Here is a 24727-nt window from a genome sequence, read left to right as displayed (position 1 = left end):
CAAGAGAAAAAGAATCAATAGAAACAGACCCTTAGATGAACAGAATGTTGAAATTATCAAAGAACATTAAAATAGTCAATAGACCTAGTAAAACAAAGGTGAACAACATGCAGAAATAAATGGGGGAATTTCAAGGAGGAATAGAATCTGTAAAAAAAGGACCAAGTAGATATGCTAGAAATAAAAATTAAAAAATTAAACGAAATAAAGAGTTAATTTAGTCAGCATTTCAGTTATCTATTGCTGCATGACGGAGTGCCACAAGCAGGATCTTTAAAGGATAACAACTTGAATTTTGCTTACTCTGCTATCTGGGTTGAGCTTAGTTGGGCAGTTCTGCTCCATGTAGTATCTGCTGGGCCTCAGATTGCCATATTGGTTTCTTCACTCATATATTTGGTGCTCAGAATTGCAGTTCTTTTACCAGTATAGTTTTTCAGAAGAGTTGGAAGCTGACTGGTCTTTCTCTCATTCTTTTAGGCCTCTTCAAGTTGCTAACTTTGGCTTCCTCACAGAATGATGGCCCTAGGGTAATTGGGTTTTTCATATACTGTGCCTAGTTTCCAAGAAAGAAGATGTAGAAGTTATAAGTTCTCTTAAGGTCTGGATTGGTAAATCCTATAACATAATTTCTGATGCATTCTCCTGTTCAGAGCAAGTCTCATGTTTGACCGAGATGTCACCACTTAGAATGTGGAATAGCATGTGTGTACAGGAGAGGAAGAATTGATGGTAGCTATTCTGGAGACCATCTATCCCATTCTTTCCTCTGGCCACAATAATTCACTTCCCTCCAATGTGAAAACTACACCACAACCTCCCTTCAAGGCCACAAAAGTCCCTCCTAGTTATGGCATCAGGCTCAACTCCAGCATCTCATGATCTCTATCAAGTCCAGATGTGGATAGGGCTTCTCAAGTGCACTTCTTTTCAGTGTGGAGGAAAAATTACTGCTCCCTCCTCCCCCATCCAACATAAACAATAAGACAGTGTTACAGTAACTGTACTAATCACTCCTATTTAAAAAGGGAGAAATGGAAGGCATATAGCTGTCAGTGGCCCACAGCAATTATAAAATCCAGTTGGGCTTATATCCATAGTACCCCCTGCTCTGGAGACTGTGGGACATTTCATGATGAAGGCACAGTTCTGCTTTTTGAGACTGGTTCTCTGCAGCTTTTGGCTCTGTCCTCTGGGATCTGGACTATGATCTCTGAGGTATCCTTAGGAAGTGGTCTAATTTTTCAAGTGAATAACTTTCTTAGCCTTCTTTAAATGTCTGTTCAAGTCTCCTTTCTTTCTGTGCATTTTAGTCCAAACATGTGTTGCTTTTTAGTAAAATTATCTTTAAATTTTTTTTTTTTTTTTTTCAACGTTTATTTATTTTTGGGACAGAGAGAGACAGAGCATGAACGGGGGAGGGGCAGAGAGAGAGGGAGACACAGAATCGGAAACAGGCTCCAGGCTCTGAGCCATCAGCCCAGAGCCTGTGACGCGGGGCTCGAACTCACGGACCGCGAGATCGTGACCTGGCTGAAGTCGGACGCTTAACCGACTGCGCCACCCAGGCGCCCCGTAAAATTATCTTTAAAACTTTATAAATATTCTATGAATCTTATTGGGGGTTCACTTCTATTTTAGAAAGGCACCTATAAATCTCTTTGAGGTAGACCTCTTTCCAGTTTGAGCTGCAAGTTAGGGTGCTTTAGTACAATGCCCAAAAGATCCTTAGAAGGTTTTTTTGTTTAGTTGATGGTGTTTGAGACAATGCCACAAATCCTTCTGAACTCTTAACAAGAAGTCTTGTAGCCGCTCTTAATTTGATCTTTACCTTGAGGCCAGTTGTACTGGCAGTGCCCTGCATTTGGTCTTTGTGCTGAATTTGAATTTATTCTTACTTAAAGAACTTTTGCCAGCTGAAAAAGCTGGGAATTAAAAGAGCCACCAGTAGGGTAAAGATCTCTGTTCATTGAAATGACTCAGAAGCAACAATAACCCGGCATCTATGAGCACCCCTAGTACCTAGTTTGTGTTCTCTAAATACTATTTTTAATTCAAAGAACCCAGGAATCCTTGGAGAAATGGCTGACTCTAAGTTTAGAGCGATAAATATACAAGATTATTTTGAGCATCATGTTATGCCAGAAAACTGGCAAGCAATCAAAGACTTATGGGTCACATCAATGAGCATGTGGAGAAATTGGAACCCTTGTACATTGCTGGTGGTAAAATGGTTCAACTGCTGTGAAAAACAGTTTGGCTTAAAAAGTTCAACAGTTTTTCAGAAAATTTAAACATAGAATTAACTTAGCAATTCCACTCCTAGGTATATATCCAAACGCAGTGGCTTAAACAGATGAAGATGTGCTATTGTTTATTGCAACATTATTTACAACAGCCAAAGGGTGGAAACAATTCCAGCTGTCCATTGATAGATGATAAACAAAATGTAGTCCATACAATGAAATATTATTAAACCATAAAAATGAGTGAACATAGATGGATACATGATGGAAATAGATGAATCTTGGAAAAGTTGTTCAGTGAACTAAACCAGACACAGAAGGACAAATATTGTATGATTCATTTATAAGAAGTATCTGGAATTGTCAAACTCCTAGAGACATAGATTACTGGTTATTAGAGGCTGGGGGTGTGGATGAAGAATTATTATTTACTGGGTACAGAGTTTCTGTTTGGAGTAATGGAAAAGTTGGAAATAGTGGTGATTATTGTGCAACATTTCAAATGTAATTAATGCTACTGTACATTTAAAAATGGTAAAAGTGGCAAATTTTGGTCATATATATTATACTACAATAAAAATATTTTTAAAAAGCTAATAGTCATGTCAAAAGAACAATGACGCCAAATTGTGAAGACTTCCAGCTGGCTCCATTGGAAAAGTTGATCATTAAAAAGAACAATAACTACATTTAGTTGAAACACATGAAACATATAAGAACCCATGACTTCAAATTGATAATAAAAAGTGGTCAGTGTTGGGCACTTCTAGGGCACTTCTAGGGCACAGTTCATTACTCTGAAGATTGGTTAAAAAATGGGAAAGAGTTACACAGTTATCTTGCCTTTCCTGTAGGAACTGTATTCAGGAAAATCAGTGGCTGGTAAAGACAGGTCCTTTTTACAGAATTCGTTAATGGAATTTAAAATTCTCATTTGCAACCTCTAATGAGACAACGGGTCATCAGTTGATCAAGTGATGCACAATTTTTAGGAGAGAGGTTAGTGAAGAATATTATAATGGCAGAATCCACTGACTCCATTGTTCAATCTTAGCATCAGTGAAAATGGGACCCCAAATACTATATACCTTATGATATGGTGCAATAAGATGCATACAGCACCAACTATAAATCTTTTTATAAAAAAAAAATGTACCTGAATCTAATCAAACCTCCAGCTTTAACCTCCAGTTTATAGTAAATACGGAGGATAGAAGAACAAGTTCAGTAACACCATGAGGAAGCAATCAACCAAATTTGGAATATAGGACATTTTAGAGAACTGTTGACCCAGTTTTACTAACTGTTCTGAGAAAAAGGATGAGAATGAAGAAAAGGGAGGAGTGTTACAAAATAAAACCTGATAACCAAATGCAACGTGTGGACCATGTTTAGATGCTGAGTAGAACAACCAATTGTAAACTGACAGATTTGAGACAATCCAGGAGATTTGAATATATTTACATTGTTTCATGGTAATAAATACTTGTCAGTTTTTTTTAGGTTTAATAATGGCATAGTGGTTATATATTCATAGATGGATAGGTAATGTTCTTATCAGTCAGAAATCCACACTAAAGAATTGGGGCAGAATGGCATGAAGTCTTTAATTTGCTTCAAAATTTTCCAGGGAAAGCAAAAATAACAAACCTGAGAAGATAGATACAGGATTGGTAAAATATCGATTGCTACTGAAGGAAAATGTGGGTGGGTGTTCATTCTATTATTCTTTCTGCCTTTGTGTGTGTTTAAACATGTTAAAAAGTTTTCAAAATCACTTATCTTTTCTTTGAATAAGAAAGTACAACCCAAAAATACAGAGTGGGACCGCTCCCAAGTGGGCGCACTTGGCCTAGTTTTGAAGCCATAGTAAAAGTAATTTAGAGAGCCATCAGCACATGCCACAGTGGAAAGGAGCTGTGACACGTGGAGGCTCTGCTTGGGAACACAGAAATATTTTGATCGGCAGGTTTGAGGAGCTGAGATCGAATTGAATTAGAAGACACGGCCCACATACAAACAGTTGGATCATGTCAGTGAGGACTTTATGTTCCTTTTGTGCTTCTGGCCTGCCAGTCCCCTCTTGGTGCCAACAGCTCCGTCTCTCACAAGCTGGAGGCCGATTCTTCCTTCAGCGAGTTAATTTTAAATGAAATGAAAACCCAAGTCATAATGTTTGGTTCACTACACAGGCAACAGGCACTGTCTGCCTCATTAATGATTAACACAGCAGCTGGTAATGTCTTGCAGCTGGTTGACCGGTTTAATGATGCCAAAATTTGGCTACATTCTCCTCCTGCCCTGACCAATGCAAGGATCAGCTTTCTTCGCAGTGGCTCAAGCTTGGTGCTCAGTAGATACCTCCCCTGCCAGTCTACATGGATTATCAAGAAGAAGGAGTAGGATTTCTTATACTGGGACCAAGCCCAGTACAGAGGCTCTAATGTTTTTGCTGGGCCAGACACAAAGAATGCATGACCCAGAATGCATTTATCTATGGTATTGGAAGAAACAAGATGTTAGCTACCCTAAGAGGCAAGGCTGAGTCTCAGAAAGACTTACGGGTCAGTGTTAGTAGATTCTGCCCCTGGAAGAATGTCTAGGAGGTCTCAGGCAAGAATATAATTAAGAACTTATTCTTCCAAGAGGCACATATAGGGTCCAGAATTGAAGGTTAAAGAGCAGGTTGTGGCAGGCAAAAGTTTTGAAATCCAGGCTCAGGTAAGCTACAACAGAGATGCAGCTTTCATAACACTGTGATGTGAATATCAAACTTACTCTACTTACATTTCTGCAAAGTCCCAGAGCTGAGAAAGCCTGAACCCAGAAGTGTGAATGGGGAAATGCTTTTGGTTGATATGGCCAATCATGGCATTGAAAGGCAAGCAGAATGGAAGAAGATGAACAGGTGGTCTCTGATGTCAGCAGCCTGATTTGAAATCTTAGCTTTTCTGTTTATTATTGGTGTGACTTTGGACAGGATTCTTAACCTGTTGAGATTCAGTTTCCTCATATGTAAAATGAAACATTCAAAGAATCAAATAACTAATGAATAGAATGAGAGCTATTACGGACATTTTGAAGGTCTCAAATATTAGCTTTATTTTTTTAAATCGGGTATACATATTTATGCATACCTTCTTAGTTATTTGGGGAGAAACCCTGGGATAGAGATAGGTTATCTTGATATTACAGGTGAGGAAACCGAGGCTAGGGATCTGTCCTGTCATTCCCTGGAAGTAGAGACTAAGCTAGTTGTGCTTTCTGTACCTCTCACTGCCTATTCTGCCACAGTTCACTGATTTCTTAGTCTCTCCTAGTATCACTTTTAGCTCTAGCATCTCTGATGATCTTGACCAGCTCCCCTGAACTGCTTTTGCAGAGCAACTCCTAATTTACAGCAGTGTACCACGACTTGATAATTGAAGGTACTGTATCAGTGAGAACAGAGCTCCAACCTGGGGCCATCTTTGTCCTGGCTGCTTGACTTTCTTGATGCCCCTGATTAAGATACACTGCTGACATTCTAGACTGTGAAGACTGATTTTGAATTAACTACTTGTACATTTAATTTGTTTTTTACCTGATGCATGTGAAGACTGGTCTGTGTGCCCGTTCTGTGACCTAGGCTATTTGGTTTTCAGCGTTAGAGTTTTCAAGGACACAAGAAGAGAGTAGGGTTTTGGGATCACACTTTCTCCCATCCCTGCCCCAGCCTCCTGCTCACACAGCACACAGACACGTGCACACATGCACATGCAAGCCTCCGCACTTTTGTGTTGGAAGGAAGCCTCCCGGGGCCAGAACAGACACTATTTCACTTGGAAGAAGTGTTTCATTTCTACCCTTCTGCAACCTTGTCAGGGTAAGATAAACGGAAGCTGTGACTTTTCAATGCCATCTGGTAAGTTAGATTGAGCATCAGCACGGGGGTGCATGTCTGTTGTGCTGAAACAGGCCTCTCTAGGATTGAGTGGCTAACATTCCCACAGGGCTGTCCAGGAAAGGGGGGCATTTCTGAGCCCTGCCTCACTGAAAGGAGTGTCAGGGATTAGCTACCCACCTCTTCTCCAACCATCACTGTCACCTTTTGGATGCACTCATTCTCTTATGAGTCATGCGTGTGCTCAGTCCCACACACTTGCCTGGGGTCCTGGCAAAGCCCTAGTTCAGTTAATGAGTTTAATAATCTCTGTGCATGCCAACAGGGGGCCGGAACATCTAGCTCCTTTTTATCCAACCCCAGGCAATTTTCCTTCGTTTCCACAGTAGCACTAGTAGAACCCAGCTGATTGCAAGTCCCTGCATTGAAACCCACTATCAAAGTGAAAATTAGGGATGAAGAGAGCCTTCCTGTTTGTGTCTTCCAGAAAATCTGTAGCCTCTTTCTCTAGCAGTCAGAGTTGAATGATGAACAAGTCCCCAGCCCAGGAGGAGACCACAACATCTGCCAGTGAGGTTGGCAAGATGGCAGTATATAGTCACTTCACTGGTGCAAGTGCCCTGGGGCTGGGGAAGGAGAGGAGTGAAGGCTGTGTCAGGCCAGGCTCCCCTCTCCATCTCTGGCCCTTGGCATGTTTAGGTGACTCTGTAAACTCGGTCGCTCAGATGTGCTTCTGTGTCCTTCCTCCAGCCCTTTTAGGGGCCAGTGCTGCAAGCCTAGAACTCCTGCTTGTGACAAGACCCAGTCTGCTGGCAGAAGCTAAGCCTGGAGCCTAATTGTTGCCAAGAGAGAGACTTTAGATGGTGTGGTGGCTTTGCAATGTGTAGACTTGGGCAGGTCGAACTATATTTCCTAGAACTCCCTTTCCTGTAAGTTTCTTGCAAAGGTAAGGCACAGGCAAGATTCATGAGTGAGAATTGGGGGGTGCAAGTGAAGCAGCGGCCATTATGTAGCTCCTGTACGTTGTTAGCTCCAAGCAGCCACTGGGCCTACAGGTGCCGCACCCTCTTCTGGATCTTCCAGTCTCCTTGACTCTAAGGCCAGATGTGTGTATTTGGCTCTGTGATACAGGAGCCTGGCTTTAGGAGAGCCGCATCACCAAGGCCAGAGGCAGGAATCAGCCCATCCTGTGGTTTCTGAGTTCCTGCTGGTTCTTACTTTCCCCCACCCTCCTGACTGCCTGCCCGCCCCACGGTCTCCAAGCTCTAGCATCAGCTGTGATGATAGAAGAAACCTATTTAACCAGGTTTCAGGTTGCATAAAGTCCAATCCCTGTACTAAACCTGTCTGTCCCTCTGTCTGTCTGCCTGCCTATCAACAATCCTAGTGGTTCTGCCTCTTTGAACCCTGACTGATACAGATTGAGATAGAGAAGTGAACCCCGTGAATTCCCATAAGACTGCCGCCTGGGGACTTGAGGATAGTGTTCCTGTGACCACACACACACAAACATGTTTTCCCATTTTCTGTTCTGGGAAATGGACCCCAAATCTTACATGGTCCACACATATAGGAAGTCATGTTTAGAGGATGAAAAATGTATTAATGTTGCACAAGCCTCTTTCAAGTACCTATTAAGTGTCCCCTTTGCTGTACATGTATTCCTCCTTTTCATCCCTGCTCCCCCTTCTTCATTTGAATCTTTGGGAAATTTGAGACTGTCTGGTCCTGAATCATCCTCAGCCTAAAAGACCAACCTCTCCGCAGGAGCCAGGTGGGTGGGAGACTTCAAGGAAAGGGCTCAGCTGGGAAGTTAGTGCAGAAGACCCTGATAGCAGCCCTTCCAGCGTGGGGCAGGCAGATGAAGGAGGGAGCATAATTTGCTTTCTCCTACCGCAGTGTGGGAACATCACAGACCTGTCGCTCAGTCCAAGATCAGAGAAAGTTCCAAACAAGAAGCCGGCTTGGTCCAACTGTTTCCCCTGGCCCCCCTGCTGACTGCTGGGAGCTAGCTGGGAGATGAAGGCTGACACTCCCTTCCCCTGTCCCAGACAGCAGAAACAGGGCCCCTTCTCTCCCATCACGAAAGGGAGAGCCTGGAAACACTGGTACCTCTAATTTGCCTTTAGTCCCTTGCATAGGATGTGAAGTGTGTTTTGCATTTTGAGGTTTGATGGGTAGGTCGATGCCCTCTGGTAATTTCTCAGCACAAAATAATGACAGTTTGAATGAAATTCAACGGTTACATTTCCCCCCCCAGCTCTTAGTTATTGTTTTGCACCAGCTCATTACTTCCCCTAGTTAAAATTGGTAGCAGAAACAGAAGGGGTGAAATACTACCAAGGGGACTATTCCTTCAGTGTTCATAGCAGGTGTCTCCATTAGGTTTTCCCCAAGAGCCACATCCAGGTGTAGCAAATTAGTTAAGAGGGCCATGGGTTCATTTGCATGTGATCTGCATATGGTTTCTGAGGACCTAGATAAACAGTGCTTGTACATTTCAGGCAATTCTATGTTTAAATTCTGTTGCTTTTTTCTTGGTCTTTTCTCTTTGTCCTTTTCTCTTGTTTCTCCCTACAACTCCATGGTTTGATGTCACACCAGAATCCACACAATCACATATATGGAAGAACTTTGAAGGGCAAGGGGAGAGCACAGAGAGCTACATGGGGAAGATGTCTGTGCTGCTGTGCCCTGGGGTCTGTTAAAGCAGAAGACACAAGGTGGGGAGGGAAGTTAAAATTACAGGAGCCTATTCTTGAAGAGTTTTCTCATCTAAAAGAGCAATAATGATGAAAGTGGTATTGTTGATGATATCCGTGACAATAATAACCATTGAGTTTGGCATGCCATGAAGTTCCTACCTCCCCAGGCTACAGTACACTCAGGATTCATCCATTTGATCTCTACATTAATGTAAATGCTGGTTTATTTCACTGATCCACAACCTGTAATGGAAAAGTCAGTGGCTGAAGTCAGTGCCAAGCGTTCCTGAGTAAAACAACACTCTGCTTTCAAAGTATTCTTCTAGGATTCTTTAGGGGTCTCTCCCAACTCTCCCACTCAACTGTCCTCACTTTCCTATCCTTTCCTCCTTGCTACCATCAGATTCAGGGTCTGTTAGGAGGTTTATTTTCCTTGCCAACAGCCTGCGGGCTTAAAAACACAAGCTCACTCTTTCCTTTGGCTGAGCTAAAAGAACATCTCCATCTGATTTCCTTAGGGACTCGATACAGTTTTCTCTAACTTTTTCTTCACTTTGTCTCTACCTTTGTCTTTTCGACATCTGTCTTCCTTCCCTGTTTATTTCCCTTCCCCTCTCCCTCCCTGTTCTGCACTCTGCACAGAATAACACAAAACTCAGTCCACACTGCGCAGCAGCGGTAGGGAGAGGAGCAGAGCAGAGCAGTGCTAGGGACTGCCCTGCAGTGCACAGGGCAGTGGGGGTGGCACACGTCACGCTAAGGAAGCTGGAGCCCTGTAACGATGGGTACAAAATCCTGTGATTACACACTCCATAAAACCTGCCCTGCTGCAGCTGGGTTCCATGCCAGGAGGATTAAGCAAGTTTTGTTAAGACCCTTAAAGAAGCAGTGAGTGGCAGCAGTTACTGGCGCTGTCGGAGATTTGTTGGAGTAAAGCGCCATGAGGCTGCCTGGCCTGGTTGCAGGGAGGAGAGAGCCATTATCCAGATCTGCATTAAAGCCTGGACACTGGAGAGACATGGAAGCCAGGATGCCAGGGTGCGGTGGGATTAATTGACCAGCCTTTCAGTACCAGAGCGGAGAAGGCTTAATAGCAGACTCCAGGGAGTCTACAAAACAACCTTTTTGTATTCTTTGTGTTTGACTTGTGTTTAATTTGTTCTGTCTTCAAGCAGTTCTAAGTGCTTTCTGTACCCCACACAGTATTCAGCTGATCCCATTTGATCCTGCACCTCCAGCTGAGGATGGGTGTGGCAGATACCAGACATTGTGGACCAGGATGTAAGAACCCCTTTAGTCCCTGTGAAGTCATCTCTAATCCAGGTCAGTCCTACATCTTCTTAAACGAGTAGAAATGATTGGCTGCCTCCTCTGATTGATAGGCAAGAACACCAGTGGGCAAAAGGGACATTTGCAGAGTGTCTCTCTAGCAGAGACCCTTTCAAAGGATCTGGGAGAGACCTTGGTAACATATTCATGTGATTATACGTTTTGAATAGAAAAGTTTTTGTTTTTGTTTTGTTTATGTTTTTAGTGCAGTTGCTTAAGATTGCTGTCTCTTTCAACTCCAAGTTCCCCTCTGTTTCGCTTCCCTTGTGCAGGGAGATGTTGCAATGTCTGTGGGCATTTTGGAATTCCGTTAAGGAGAAGCTGCGGCGAGCCATCTCGTTTGTGTTTAGTGGGTATGATAATATAGGTTCCACGCATAGTTATGTTATTGCCAGCTGCCCCAGTATAGGAATGGCTGCCAGGAATATTTTTGCCACCTGCTGTGCCATCGCCAGCCTCCAGAGTTGTAGGCCTGGAAGTCCTATCATGATATGAAGATGTGCTGTTTTGCCTGGTACTGGATGTGTGTAGTTAGTAGAGGAGAAACAAGTTTTGAAATGGACAGTTAGAAGCTAGTCTATGGAAAAATCTTTTAAATCTTTCAGCTCACATATTCACATATGAGAGAAACTTGGCAGAAGTTTTCCCAAGTTTTCCAACAATACTAAAAATGTACACGGCATTGCTAATTACAAGTATGAAGCTTGAAGAAACTTCTATAAATTATTAATAAATGCTCACCAACTATGTAGAGGAAAGATTAAATTGTCTTTCTGTTCTCTCTATAGAAACTTACAACTGCCATATGAAGAGGTGATTTTGCATTTAATAATGTATGAAAAGAGAAGCAATGCAGAGATTTGTCAAGCAATTAATAATAGTATTAGTTTACTTTTTAAAATCTGAAAACTTTTGCTATTTGTGGTATTTGTCAGCTTTTAAAAATATATGCTTTATTGTGATTTATTTTCTCATTCTAAACAGATATTTACTTTCACACTTAACTTTGAGTTTGTCATTTTATATTCTTTTCTAAAACATAAATTCCCAAATTTATAAGCTTTAGGCTCAGTAAAGCCTGAATCCGCCCCTGGGTAATTGACTTGTCTTTGGAAATCCAGGCTCAGGAGTTCTCCTCCTTTCTAGGGCAGGACTCTGTCTACCTCACTGTAAGTCTGGCATTAAAGCTACAGGCAGACCTAATGAATGACCCTTCCAATCCCTTGTTTTAAACTCATGTACAGAATTGAAATCCCCTGGAGTATCTTGCCTTTCCTAAAGCTTTCTTCCCCCACCCTAGTCAGAGTTGAAGCTTGTAAGGTTAAATGGAAAGATCCCTGGGATAGTCTGATTCTAGTTGAAAGTCAGACACTATCTAATCGGGTGAATTTGACCAAGTCAGTATATCTTTTTAGACTCCAATTTCCTCACCTCTCATCTGAGCATAATTATGATAGCCTGGTCTTTCTTACAGGATTATAGTAGGTGCCACTGAGATTAAATGAGAGACTAAAGTTGTCTGAGAAGTACAGAGTGCTTTAGAAACAGAAGGGATTATGTTTTATTTATCAAGTCAAAGCAACCATCGTCCAAACCTAAGATTTTTAGGTGCTTAGATTGGGATTCCATGTGAGTGAATATTCTCTACATTTTTCCTGACAATCGCAACCACTTTGCATTTTATAGATCTGGTGCAGAAACACATGGACCTTTATGGTGGCATGTGTGATGGGGCAGGCAACAATATCTCTTAGATGTTGGAGGGTACTGGAGGATTTGGTGTATCAGAGGGGGTTTAATTCACATTCTCAGGGGCTGCTCCTTTGAGGTAAGCTCCTCCTCTGTGCATTGAATATTCTGATGCTTCTAATTGACTTGAAAATATCTTGTCCCTCCTTTGAAATGTCACCTAGTCCTTGTCAAGTGTATTTCCAGGCAGTCAGGATCAATACATCATTTGGTTTAAGCATATGAGATCGTGATTGATGGCCCAGATGAGTGTAGGTTTCACTCCCAGCAACAGTCCTGATATTAGATGTTGCTGAAACCCATTCATATCTATGAGCAGAGATCAATGATCTAGAAGACAATGTCTTGAGAAGAGATGTAATCTAGAGTGGAGTTTATCACAGCTGGCCTTTAGGTTCAAGCTAGTCAGAGGGTCCAGGATTCAAAGTCAATTCCACTTCAACAGTTACTTGCTGGGTCTCTGTTTTGTTCTAGACATTGTCCTGTATGTGATGGGATGTAAGGAAGATCAAGCTTGTCCTTCCTCATAATAAGCTTACAGTATAAAGAGGAGTTAACATACATATATGACATAGTCGTGTCAATTGTGTAGGGCTGTAACAGCAGTAGGAAAACAGCTTTCAAGATCCAAGGAAGTAGAGATAATGTCCTCTTTGGCCTTCATTTTTCTTTATTTGAACAGTGGGAAAATCTTGAGTAAAAACAGACTTAGGTATAGGCATTGCAAAGTTAACCCTTTTACTCAGCTTAGTCCAGAAATGAGTCTTTGTTTCTCCTGTTTAATGATCAGACACTCATTTTCTGTGATGCGTTAGTCATTGTACCAGGTCCTGCTGAGATGAAAGAATATTTACTCCCCAGCTTCAGGGAGCCCGTGATCTAATTTGATTGTCTTTCATATAGGAAGAAAATACTGCTGGCCCTCAGGGGTAGGACATACACAGTATTGGGGAGCACTTGTGCCCATTTGTGGCCACTTTCCCACTCAATTCTTCTGTCCCCAGGTATTCTTGGTTTTAGGACAGTGAAGCGACTTTCAAGGATGTGTCTGTGGATGTGGACCACCACAGTCTGATGCATGTGAAGACTGACATACAACCGTGGCTTCCTCATATTATGGCCCTAGTTATCTGCTCAATCACAGTCTCCTGCAGCATCCCGCAGTCCCTGGGGCTTGTATCCTTACAGGGCTGGTACATGTATCTGGATCTGGACCTGCAGTCTAGTCCCATCTCAGTCAGAAGGAGCTGTTTGTTTCCTGCCCTTCTTTGACTCTGCCTAAATACTTGCAATCAGGGTGGGGTGTGTGTGTATCTAGATGTTATTATCTTGTAGGTAGAAGGTTGAGCTTTCTTGAGATGGACTCAGAAGGGTAAGGGATAGTAATGGCAGTGGACCTGGAACAGGCTGCCTCTCTAGCAATCCTTTGCTTGTTCCCAGAGCCTAGCTTCCTCTGTCCTTCCTGTTTGGCCCTGCTCTCACACCCTAGTTCTGGTGACTCTCCCCATGGCTGCCTGCTTTTCTGGTCACTCTGAAAGCTCTCCCCATTGCTATTTGTGTGGACATTGTGCCTTGCTAGGCTTCTGGCTTCTCTGATGCCTGGATTTCCTGCGAGTTTATACTGTGAGGTGATTCTTCCCATATGAAACATGGAACAAGGGACATCCTGAGATGGGAAATCCTGCAATTTACTAAGACAAAGGGACACTAGAATAGGTAGTAGTTAAAGGAGCTAATGAACAGAAAGCCCTTAGTGTGGTCCTTTCAAGTAGTACACTCTCAGTAAATCCTGTTGTTGTTGTTAGTAGCAGTAGTAGTAGTCATGCTGTGATTGTTCTTACTATTATCATCATAATCATTTTTTGACACCTGCTATCCTGTCTTCACTCTGCAAGACAGAGAAACCTAGCAGTGCTCCTTGAATGTCAGTGTGCATACAAATCTCCAGAGGACCTTGTTAAAATGAGAATTTTTATTTAGCAGCTCTGAGCCTCTGAATTTTTTAAAATTTAAATCCACATTAGTTAACATATAGTGTAATAATGATTTCAGGAATAGAATCTGGTGATTCATTACTTACATATAATGCCCAGTGCTCATCCCAACAAGTGCCCTTCTTAATACCAGTCACCCATTTAGTCCATCCCCCACCCACCACCCTGCCAGGAACTCTCAGTTTATTCTCTATAATTAAGAGTCTCTTATAGTTTGTCTCCCTTCTCTGTTTTTATCTTATTTTTGCTTCCTTTCCCCTATGTTCATCTGTTTTGTTTCTTAAATTCCACATATAGATGAAATCATGATATTTGTCTTTCTCTGACATATTTCACTTAGCATAATACACTCTAGTTCCATCCACATTGTTGCAAATGGCAAGATTTCTTTCTTTTTGAACCCCGAGTAGTACTCTGTACACAGTTGTGCCTTGCTAGGTTTCTGGCTTCTCTGATGCCTGGATTTCCTGCGAGTTTATACTGTGAGGTGATTCTTCCCATATGAAACATGGAACAAGGGACATCCTGAGATGGGAAATCCTGCAATTTACTAAGACAAAGGGACACTAGAATAGTTCCACTGTGTGTGTGTGTGTGTGTGTGTGTGTGTGTGTGTGTGTAGATATCTATATATATCTATATCTGTCTATCTATATCTCTATGTATTTATATATCTCCACATCTTCTTTATCCATTCATCAGTCAGTAGACATTTGGGCTCTTTCCATACTTTGTGAGGCTCTGAATCTTTAACAAGCTCTCAGATAATGCTGGTGTTCCTGGTCCGTGGACCACAGTTTGAGTAGCAAAGGTCTAAGGGACCCGGAAAATGGAAGGAGAAAGAGGGTAGGGTGTTGAGCAAAAAGAATAGGATTGGGGTTGTTCAGTCCCTGAGTACCTCTGAAGTCAGAAACACAGATCGGGGACAATGCTGCTGGAGGCCTTGTAAGTTCCCCAAGTTTATTAATTTTTGTAATTATTATTAAATAACTGATTTTATATGGAAATAGCAGAAAAACAGATTAAATGAAAAGGATGCAAAGCTTGTTATCCATTATGTTGTAAGAGGAGACTCCATTCTACTTAGCCATCAGTGACAGAGAAGAGGAACCTTTGTCTTGTCCTGGGTGGATTATGGCAGGTTTCGAGAAGACCTGAATCTTCAAGTTCATGGAAAGAGAGAAAGAGGAAGGTTGTGAGAGCCTAGGACAGAGTAGTGATCCTATATAGGTCATATTTTGTGTGATCTGTTTGGTCCTTTTGGACTCTTGCTTCCCCCAATTTAATAGATTATAAACTTGTTGGAGAAGATGGACTTCAATCAGAAATAATTTGTTTCCTATCAGTACTTTGCTAATGATAGTGTCTCTTGCAATATTAGAGCTTGTTTAGGGCCAGATATTATTTCATATATCTGCATAGCAATTCTAAGAAATAGGTATTGCTTTATTCCAATATCATTCTTACCAAACATATTTTGTTTTGCCTATTTATTTTGTTCATTGTCTCCCCCAACTAGACTGCAGGCTCTGTGCAACTTTGTTCTTGCTTCCTGGTCACTACTGTAGCACATCACACTGAGTAGTTGGTAAATATGTATTTGTCAAACAAGTGATTGGATGGATGAGAAAATCAAACATTAGGAAGGCTTGCCTTAGGTCACCCAGATGGTAAATGCTGTAGTCAAAACCCAAATCCTGTGCATCTTGCTCTACAACTCTTTCCCACGCTGTTGTGCGTGCTCCCTGTGATTTTAGCTACTTTCTAAGGCTCACTGCCATGAGCTTAGGTAGTGAATCACACCATTCTAGTTGAGTCCTTGGCCACTGAGGCCAAATTGCTGTGGGTACCACCTAGGTATTTAACATTAGCTATCTGTGATCTCTATGAGGTCACAGTAGGACTGACTGATAAGCCAGCCCCAGGTCATGGGTACTCCCAGATAAGCTAGGGGAAGATGCTTCTAGAGATCACACACCCCAGTATGCTAGCAGTCAGCTCAGAGTTAGGTGTTCCATATAAGGCTCATATCATCTTTTTCTTTATGAGGTTTGCCACTCACTCAGCCCCAACAGAGGATTTGCTTATTCACTGTTGTTTTCGGCTCCCAAGGAAAACATTATAAGGTACATGTTTGAATTGGAAAAGAAGCAGTCAGGCAAGCCTCCCAAGTGACACAGAGTCCACAGGCAGAGAGTATCCAGCTTTCCCTATTAGACACAACAGTTGGATGCTGACAGTGGTCCTTCTGCTGACTATTAGGCACTGCTTTAACATATTAGAGACTCAGGATGGCAGCTTTAGCAGAACATCAGAAAACGAAATCAACTCATTTCCTAAAGCTAAATTCTTAAGTCAAAATTGGCATCTAAGAATCTCCTGACAAAAGTTATACAGAGCTAGGTGACCTTTATTGAGCAAGCCAGTCACATCCTGCCATACCACAACCCTGGGCCAAGGATCCAGGAGACTGATGCTGGGGATCCCTTCTGAACCATGCTCAGAGGTATAAAAATGCAAGTGATTACACCTGCCGCTTAACACATTCCAAAATGCCCTTAACATAACCAGGCCCAGTAGGCATGAGGCCAGAAATGAGATCCAAATTGATAGAAATAAAGTGTGCTGTGCCTTGAGATTGTTGTAATCAGGAAAGGAAGAAAGAAAAGGATGTTGTTCTGTGCCAGAAAACGGAAACTTTCTATTTTGGATATTTTAAATAGCTTTTCTGTGATGGAAGCCACGATTCATGAAAAGTCAACATCAGAGAATTATCTAGGCTTTTATCATGTAATCAAGACAGGACATCTTCTAATTGGTTCATTATGCAGCTACCATGGCGCCAAATGAAATGCTCAATTTTTAAATGGCTTTATCCAATGAAAGATAAGATCTGTTGTTTTTATTATGTCCCTTGAAAGAAAAGCCCCTCAAATTATCCTTGTGAGAAATTTTTGTGCATAACTGGATTCATGAATTTAGAGGGACTCTAAAATTCCTGTAATGCAGTCTAAGAGTTTACTGTGGCTTAATGATCAGTGAAGGGGTTAATTTTCAGAACCCTTCTCCAGTATATCGTAAATATGGAAATGAGAGCAAGGAAAACAGCTCTCAAATTTTGGATGATCAGTGGCTCATACCTTACCTGCAGCTCGTGAGTTCATTTTGTAACAAAGGGTTGAGGAATTTTCTGCTTGAGGTACATACATCACAACAATCTCCAAACCCAAATGAGGGCCTAGCTCCATCAGGAATAACGAATGTCCAGGCTGTTTCAGACCATAATTTATTTCTGTGCCCAGAGTTCATCACATGATCCACCACCACTGCTCATTTTCTGAAAATAATTTCTCTAGATGTCCATGGGCTTCCAGCTCTCATCACCCAGAACAGTAAAGAATAGTCCCATCACCTCACATAATTTATCCCAGTGTCCACAAATCTCTCCAGGTCTCCACAAACAAAGCAGAATGCAAAATGCAGAGTACAATTGTTCATCAGTGCATGAGCATGTCTCCAAGTGCATCACAGAAAAAGCGAATAAAGGAGAAAATTATGGGCATGGGGCTTTTAACCTGTGGCTCTGATTTTACCCTTGCCTCACTCTAAAATGAATGGATCTCTGGCTACAGAGAGATTACCCTTGTTTCTCGTATGAACTCCCCATTGTAGATGGTCTAATGCAGTTTGGTCTAAAATCAAACTGGAATCTTAGTTGTCATGGGAAATACAAGAAGAAGTAAACAGCAAGAATCATGTTTCAGGCCAGATATAGGAAGTTGCATTTAGACCTTGCAAGAAGAACATGTCCCACAAACATCACCGTGTTTGTTTGCTTCAGATTTCCTGGTATTTGTGGTCAGAGCAGCGTTACAGGAGAGATAAAAGGACAGGAAATCAAGGGTGTCATGCCTTGAGTCAAGGTGATTACATCTTTTTTTGCAATTTCTTTCAGGTAAATATTATGTTAGGAAAAGCTAGAAGGGGAAAATTACAGTGAAAAATTTACCACAAGTATCATCAAACTCAATAAATCAATTCCCATGGAAGAAGTCATTCTAATGTCGCTCTTATGTTTTAGGAAAGTAAATCAGATAGTCAAGAAATACCAATGAAATAACTGTAATCATTACTTAGGAATTTGTTCATCAAGAACCAGTCACTCACTTAGTTTGTGCCTACACAATTCCTTCTTCGTTTCAAGCCAGTTATATGTCATAACTAAAGAGTGACCATTGACTTTTTGTGTGCTTCTCCTATCCTTCCACTAACACTCTATCTTCCCACTGCACCTTCTCCATCAACTAGAACATATCATCCCCTTTTGTCAATCATGCTGTCTTGTTCTTACCGTCATGCCCAAACAGCTCATTATTTTGAAATTATAAGTACCCATCTCTCTCTCCTATTTGACTGTATATCAGTCATCATTGCAACTCTGTGCCTAGCACACTGGTAACTATATAGCAGGCATTCATGTAAATTTTTATTTATTTATTTATTTCTTAAAAGAATTTATTTTTTAATTTACATTCAAGTTAGCATATAGTGCAACAGTGATTCAGGAGTAGATTCATTAATCCCCTTATCCATTTAGCCCATCTCCCCTTCCATAACCCCTCCAGCAACCCTCTGTTCTCTATTTTTAAGAGTCTCTTATGTTTTATCCCCCTCCCTGATTTTATATTATTTTTGCTTCCCTTCCCTTAAGTTCATCTGTTTTGTATCTTAAAGTCTAATATGAGTGAAGTCATATATTTGTCTTTTTCTAATTTCATTTAGCATAATACACTCTAGTTCCATTTACATAGTTGCAAATGGCAAGATTTCATTCTTTTTGATTGCTGAGTAGTACTCCATTGTATATGTGTACCACATCTTTATCCATTAATCCATCGATGGACATTTGGGATCTTGCCATACTTTGGCTATTGTCAATAGTGTTGCTATAAACATTGGGGTTCATATGCCTCTTCGAAACAGCATACCTGTATCCCTTGGAAAAATACCTAGTAGTGAAATTGCTGGGTCGTAGGGTAGTTGTATTTTTAATTTTTGAGAAACCTTCACACTGTTTTCCAGAGTGGCTGCACCAGTTTGCATTCCCACCAGCAGTGGAAAAGAAATCCTCTTTCTCCGCATCCTCACCAACATCTGTTATTGCCTGAGTTGTTAATATTAGCCATTCTGACAGGTGTGAGCTGGTAGCTCATCATGGTTTTCATTTCTATTTCCCTGATGATGAGTGATGTTGAGCATTTTTTCATGTGTCGATTGGTCATCTAGATGTCTTCTTTGAAGAAGTGTCTATTCATGTGTTTTGCCCGTTTCTTCGCTGGATTGTCTTTTGGGTTTGAGTTTGATAAGTTCTTTATAGATTTTGGATACTAACCCTTTATCTGATGGGTCATTTACAGCTATCTTCTCCCATTCCATTGGTTGCCTCTTAGTTTTGCTGATTGTTTCCTTCACTGTGCAGAAGTTTTTTATTTTGATGAGGTCCCAATAGTTCATTTTTGCTTTGGTTTCCCTTGGCTCCAGAGATGTGTTCAGTAAGAAGTTGCTGTGGCCAAGGTCAGAGAGGTTTTTGCCTGCTTTCTCCTTGAGGATTCTGATGGCTTCCTGTCTTACATTTAGGTCTTTCATCTACTTTGAGTTTCTTTTTGTGTATGGTATAAGAAAGTGATCCAGGTTCATTTTTCTACATGTCACTGTCCATTTTTCACAGCACCATTTGTTGAAGGGACTGTCTTTATTCCATTGGATGTTCTTTCCTGCTTTGTCAAAGATTAGTTGGTCATACATTTGTGGGTCCATTTCTGGGTTCTCTATTCTGTTTCATTGATCTGAGTGTCTGTTTTTGTGTCAGTACCATACTGTCTTGATGATTACAGCTTTGTATATAGCTTGAAAACAAACTATATTCAATATAGTTTGTATATTGAACTATATACAATATGTAGTTGTATATATTGTACAACTATATATTGTGGATTGTGATACCTCCTGCTTTGGTTTTCTTTTTCAAGATTGCTTTGGCTATTCAGGGTCTTTTCTGGTTCCATACAAATTTTAGGATTGTTTCTTCTAGGTCTGTGAAGAATGCTGGTGTTATTTGATAGGTATTGTATTAAATATGTAGATTGCTTTGGGTAATATTGATATTTTAACAATATGTGCTCTTCCTATCCAGGAGCATGGAATATTTTTCCATTTTTTTGTGTCTTATTCAATTTCTTTCATAAGCTTTCTATAGTTTTCAGTGTGTAGATTTTTCACCTCTTTGGTTAGATTCATTCCTAGGTATTTTATAGTTTTTTGTGCAACTGTAAATGGGATCGATTCCTTGATTTCTCTTTCTGTTGCTTCATTGTTGGTGTATAGGAATGCAACTGATTTCTGTGGATTGATTTTATATCCTGTGACTTTGCTGAATTCATGGATCAGTTCTAGCAGTTTCTTGGCAGAATCTTTTGGGTTTTCCATATAGAGGATCATGTCATCTGCGAAAAGTGAAAGTTTGATCTCCTCCTGGCCAATTTGGATGCCTTTTATTTCTTTGTGTTGTCTGATTGCTGAGGCTAAGACTTCCAATACTGTGTTGAATAACAGTGGTGAGAGTGGACATCCCCTGTCTTGTTCCTGACCTTAAGGGGAAAGCTCTCAATTTTTCCCCATTGAGGATGATATTAGCATTGGGTCTTTTGTATATGGCTTTAATGATCTCGAGGTATGTCCTTCTATCTCTACTTTCTTGAGGGTTTTTATCAAGAAAGAATGCTGTATTTTGTCAAATGCTTTCTTGCATCTATTGAGAGGATCATGTGGTTCTTGTTCTTTCTTTTATTGATGTGATGAATCACGTTAATTGTTTTGTGGATATTGAACCAGCCCTGCATCCCAGGTATAAATCCTGCTTGGTTGTGGTGAATAATTTTTTTAATGTATTGTTGGATCTGGTTGGCTAATATCTTGTTAAGGATTTTTGCATCCATGTTCATCAGGGAAATTGGTCTGTGGTTCTCGTTTTTAGTGGGGTCTCTGTCTGGTTTTGGAATCAAGGTAATGCTGGCTTCATAGAAAGAGTTTGCAATTTTTCCTTCCATTTCTATTTTTTTGGAACAGCTTCAAGAGAATAGCTATTAACTCTTCTTTAAATGTTCAGTAGAATTCCCCTGGAAAGCCATCTGGCGCTGGACTCTTGTTTTTTAGGAAATTTCTGATTACTGATTCAATTTCTTTACTGGTTATGGGTCTGTTCAAATTTTCTATTTCTTCCTGTTTCAGTTTTGGTAGTGTATATGTTTCTAGGAATTTGTCCATTTCTTCCAGATTGCCCATTTTATTGGCATATAATTGCTCATAATATTCTCTTATTATTGTTTGTATTTCTGCTGTGTTGGTTGTGATCTCTCCTCTTTCATTCTTAATTTTATTTCTTTGGGTCCTTTTTCCTTTTGATCAAACTGGCTAGTGGTTTATCACTTTTGTTAATTCTTTCAAAGAACCAGCTTCTGATTTCATTGATCTGTTTTTTTGGTTTTGATAGCATTGATTTCTGCTCTAATGTTTATTTCCTGTCTTCTGCTGGTTTTGGGTTGTATTTGCTCTTCTTTATCCAGCTCTTTAAGGTGTAATGTTATGTTGTGTATCTAAGACCTTTCTTCCTTCTTTAGGAAGGCCTGGATTGCTATATACTTTCCTCTTATGACCACCTTTGCTGTGTCCCAGAGGTTTTGGGCTGTGGTGTTACCATTTTCATTGGCTTCTATGTACTTTTAGTTTCCCCTTTTTCTTGGTCAGCCTTTCATTCTTTAGTAGGATGGTCTTTAGTCTCCAAGTATTTGTTATCTTTCCACTTTTTTTCTCGTGGTTGATTTTGAGTTTCCTAGCATTGTTGCCTGAAAATATGCACAGTAAGGAACTCAGTCTTTTTGTACTTGTGAGGGCTGATTTGTGTCCCAGTATGTGATCTATTCTGGATAATGTTCCATGTGCACTGGAGAAGAATGTGTATTCTGCTGCTTTAGGATGAAATGTTCTGACTATATCTGTTAAGTCCATCCGGTCCACTATGTCATTCAGAGTCATTGTTTCCTTGTTAATTTTCTGTTCAGATGAAATGTCCATTGCTGTAAGTGGGGTGTTGAAGTTCCTACTACTGTGGTGTTACTATCAATGAGTTTCTTTGTCTTTGTGATTAATTGATTTATATATTTCGGTTTTTCCACATTTGGAGCATAAATGTTTACAGTTGTTAGGTCTTGGTGGTAGACCCTTTAATTATGATATAACGCCCTTCTTCATCTCTTGTTACAGTCTTTAAAGTCTATATTGTCTGATATAAGTATGGCTACTCCAGCTTTCTTTTGGTGACCATTAGCATGATAGATGGTTCTTCATCCCCTTACTTTCAATCTGAAGGTGTCTTTAGGTCTAAAATGAGTCTCTTATAAACAGCATATTGATGGATCTTGTTTTCTTATCCATTCTGTTACCCTGTGTCTTTTGATTGGAGCATTGAATCCATTGACATTTAGAGTGAGTATTGAAAGATACAAATTTATTGCCATTATGTTGCTTGTAGAGTTGGAGTTTCTGGTGGTGACCTCTGGTACTTTCTAGTCTTTGGTGCTTTTTTTTTTTTTTTTTTTTTTTTTTTTTTTTTTTTTTGTCTTTTCTCCTCTCAGAAATTCCCCCTTAAAATTTCTTGCAGGGCTGGTTTAGTGGTCACTAACTCCTTTAATTTTTGTTTGGGAAAATTATTATCTCTCCTTCTATTTTGAATGACAGCCTTGCTGGATAAAGAATTCTTGGCTGCATGTTTTTCTGATTCAGCACATTGAATACATCCTGCCACTCCTTTCTGGCCTGCCAAGTTTCTGTGGATAGGTCTGTTGCAAACCTGATCTATCTTCCCTGGTAGGTTAAGGACTTTTTTACCTTGCTGCTTTCATGATTCTTTCCTTGCCTGAGTATTTTGTGAATTTGACTATGATATGCCTTATTGATGGTCGGTTTTTGCTCAATCTAATAGGAGTCCTCTGCGCTTCCTAGATTTTGATGACTGTGTCTTTCCCAAGTTAGGAAAGTTTTCCACTATGATTTGCTCATATAACCCTTCTACCCCTTTTTTTCTTTCTTCCTCTTCTGGGATCCTTATGATTCTGATGTTGTTCCATCTTAATGAGTCACTGATTTCTCTCGTTCTTAAGTTATGCTCTTTGCTTTAGTCTCCCTTTTTTTTTTCTGCTTCATTTTTCTCCATAAGTTTGTCCTCTACAACAGTGATACACTGCTCTGCTTCATCCATCCTTGTCACTGTGGCATCCATTTGAGATTGCAGCTCAGTTTTAGCATTTTTTATTTCATCCTTCCTAGCTTTTATGTCTGCAGAAAGGGATTCTAATCTGTTTTCAACCCCAGCCTAGTATTATTATTTTGATTCTAAATTCTGGTTCAGTCATCTTGATTGTATCTGTGTTGATGAAGTCTCTGGTTGTCATTTCTTCCTGTTCTTCCTTTTTGGGTAAATTTTTTGGTTTGTCATTTTGAAGGAAGAAAAAGAATCGATAAGGTAAAAAAATAAAATTAAAAAATTTAAAACAACACATAAAACAAATAAATGATGCTAGATCTTAGGTGTGTTTTGGTCTGGCTATTGAAAGGAGCTTGATAGATTAGAGAAGAACAGGGAAAGATAAGAAAAGAAAAAGAAGAAAGAAAAAAAGGAAAATGTTTGAAAATTTGAAAAAATTAATACAATGAAATAAAATAAAATGAAATGGAAGTAAAATAGAGTGTGGGAAATTTGCAAAAAAGTAAAAAATATAGTAAAAAATTAAAGAAAAAAAAATATATATATATATATTTTTTAATTTTTCAACGTTTATTTATTTTTGGGACAGAGAGAGACAGAGCATGAACGGGGGAGGGGCAGAGAGAGAGGGAGACACAGAATCGGAAACAGGCTCCAGGCTCTGAGCCATCAGCCCAGAGCCCGACACGGGGCTCGAACTCACGGACCGCGAGATCATGACCTGAGCCGAAGACGGACGCCCAACCGACTGAGCCACCCAGGCGCCCCAAAGAAAAATATATTTTTTAAAAAAAAATTTTTTTTTAACATTTATTCATTTTTGAGACAGAGAGAGACAGAGCATGAATGGGGGAAGGTCAGAGAGAGAGGGAAACACAGAATCTGAAACAGGCTCCAGGCTCTGAGCTGTCAGCACAGAGCCCGATGCGGGGCTCCAACTCACGGACCGCGAGATCATGACCTGAGCCGAAGACGGACGCCCAACCGACTGAGCCACCCAGGCGCCCCTAAAGAAAAATATTTTTAATAAAAATGGGAAGTAAAAATAATTTTTTTCTCTTTCTGTAAAAAGAAAAAGAAAAAAATTAAATAGATGGACCAGCGAACATACTGAAATACCATTGAAATTACATCAGTTTCTCCTAGAAGTCAAGCTATGAAGCACTTTATAGTCCATAAACTAAGCAGGTGGAGAGACTTGTGGTGTTTCTGAAGAGCGTGGTTGGCCCAGTTGGGCAGGGCTTAGTGTAATGGCTAAACCATTGTCTACTAGATGCTGCTGCTTAGTTTACTGGGGTGGATTGTTGTGGCACATGTAGGTTTTTATGTGCATGCATGAAGGGTGAAAATGGCACCCAGTCCCTGGTATCAGAACTCTCTTCTCCCTGACCAGCAATCACGCACCCCTCCTTTGTCTCTGGCTTGAGTCCACTCCCCGCTTTTACACTGTCTGTGACCAAGCCATCAGGTTGTCAGGCGGCACCTCCCTCCTGAGTTTTACT

General features: G+C 40.5%; 1 long non-coding RNA gene across 2 annotated transcripts in view; it reads left to right on the top strand.

The window, feature by feature from the left end:
* The first annotated feature begins 9636 nt into the window (after positions 1 to 9636).
* The window catches only part of LOC115505042, a 340353-nt gene continuing 325262 nt past the window's right edge, over positions 9637 to 24727 (top strand). For both annotated transcript variants that reach the window (XR_003965901.1, XR_003965900.1), the window contains exons 1-2: positions 9637 to 9872; positions 10038 to 10157. This is a non-coding gene — a long non-coding RNA (uncharacterized LOC115505042). The remainder of the gene's footprint in view (positions 9873 to 10037; positions 10158 to 24727) is intronic.

Source organism: Lynx canadensis, chromosome F1 (genome assembly GCF_007474595.2).
Source record: "Lynx canadensis isolate LIC74 chromosome F1, mLynCan4.pri.v2, whole genome shotgun sequence".
NCBI classification, from domain to species: domain Eukaryota; kingdom Metazoa; phylum Chordata; class Mammalia; order Carnivora; family Felidae; genus Lynx; species Lynx canadensis.
Note: the sequence above shows the minus strand (reverse complement) of the source record. Positions and strands in the feature narration are given on the sequence as shown.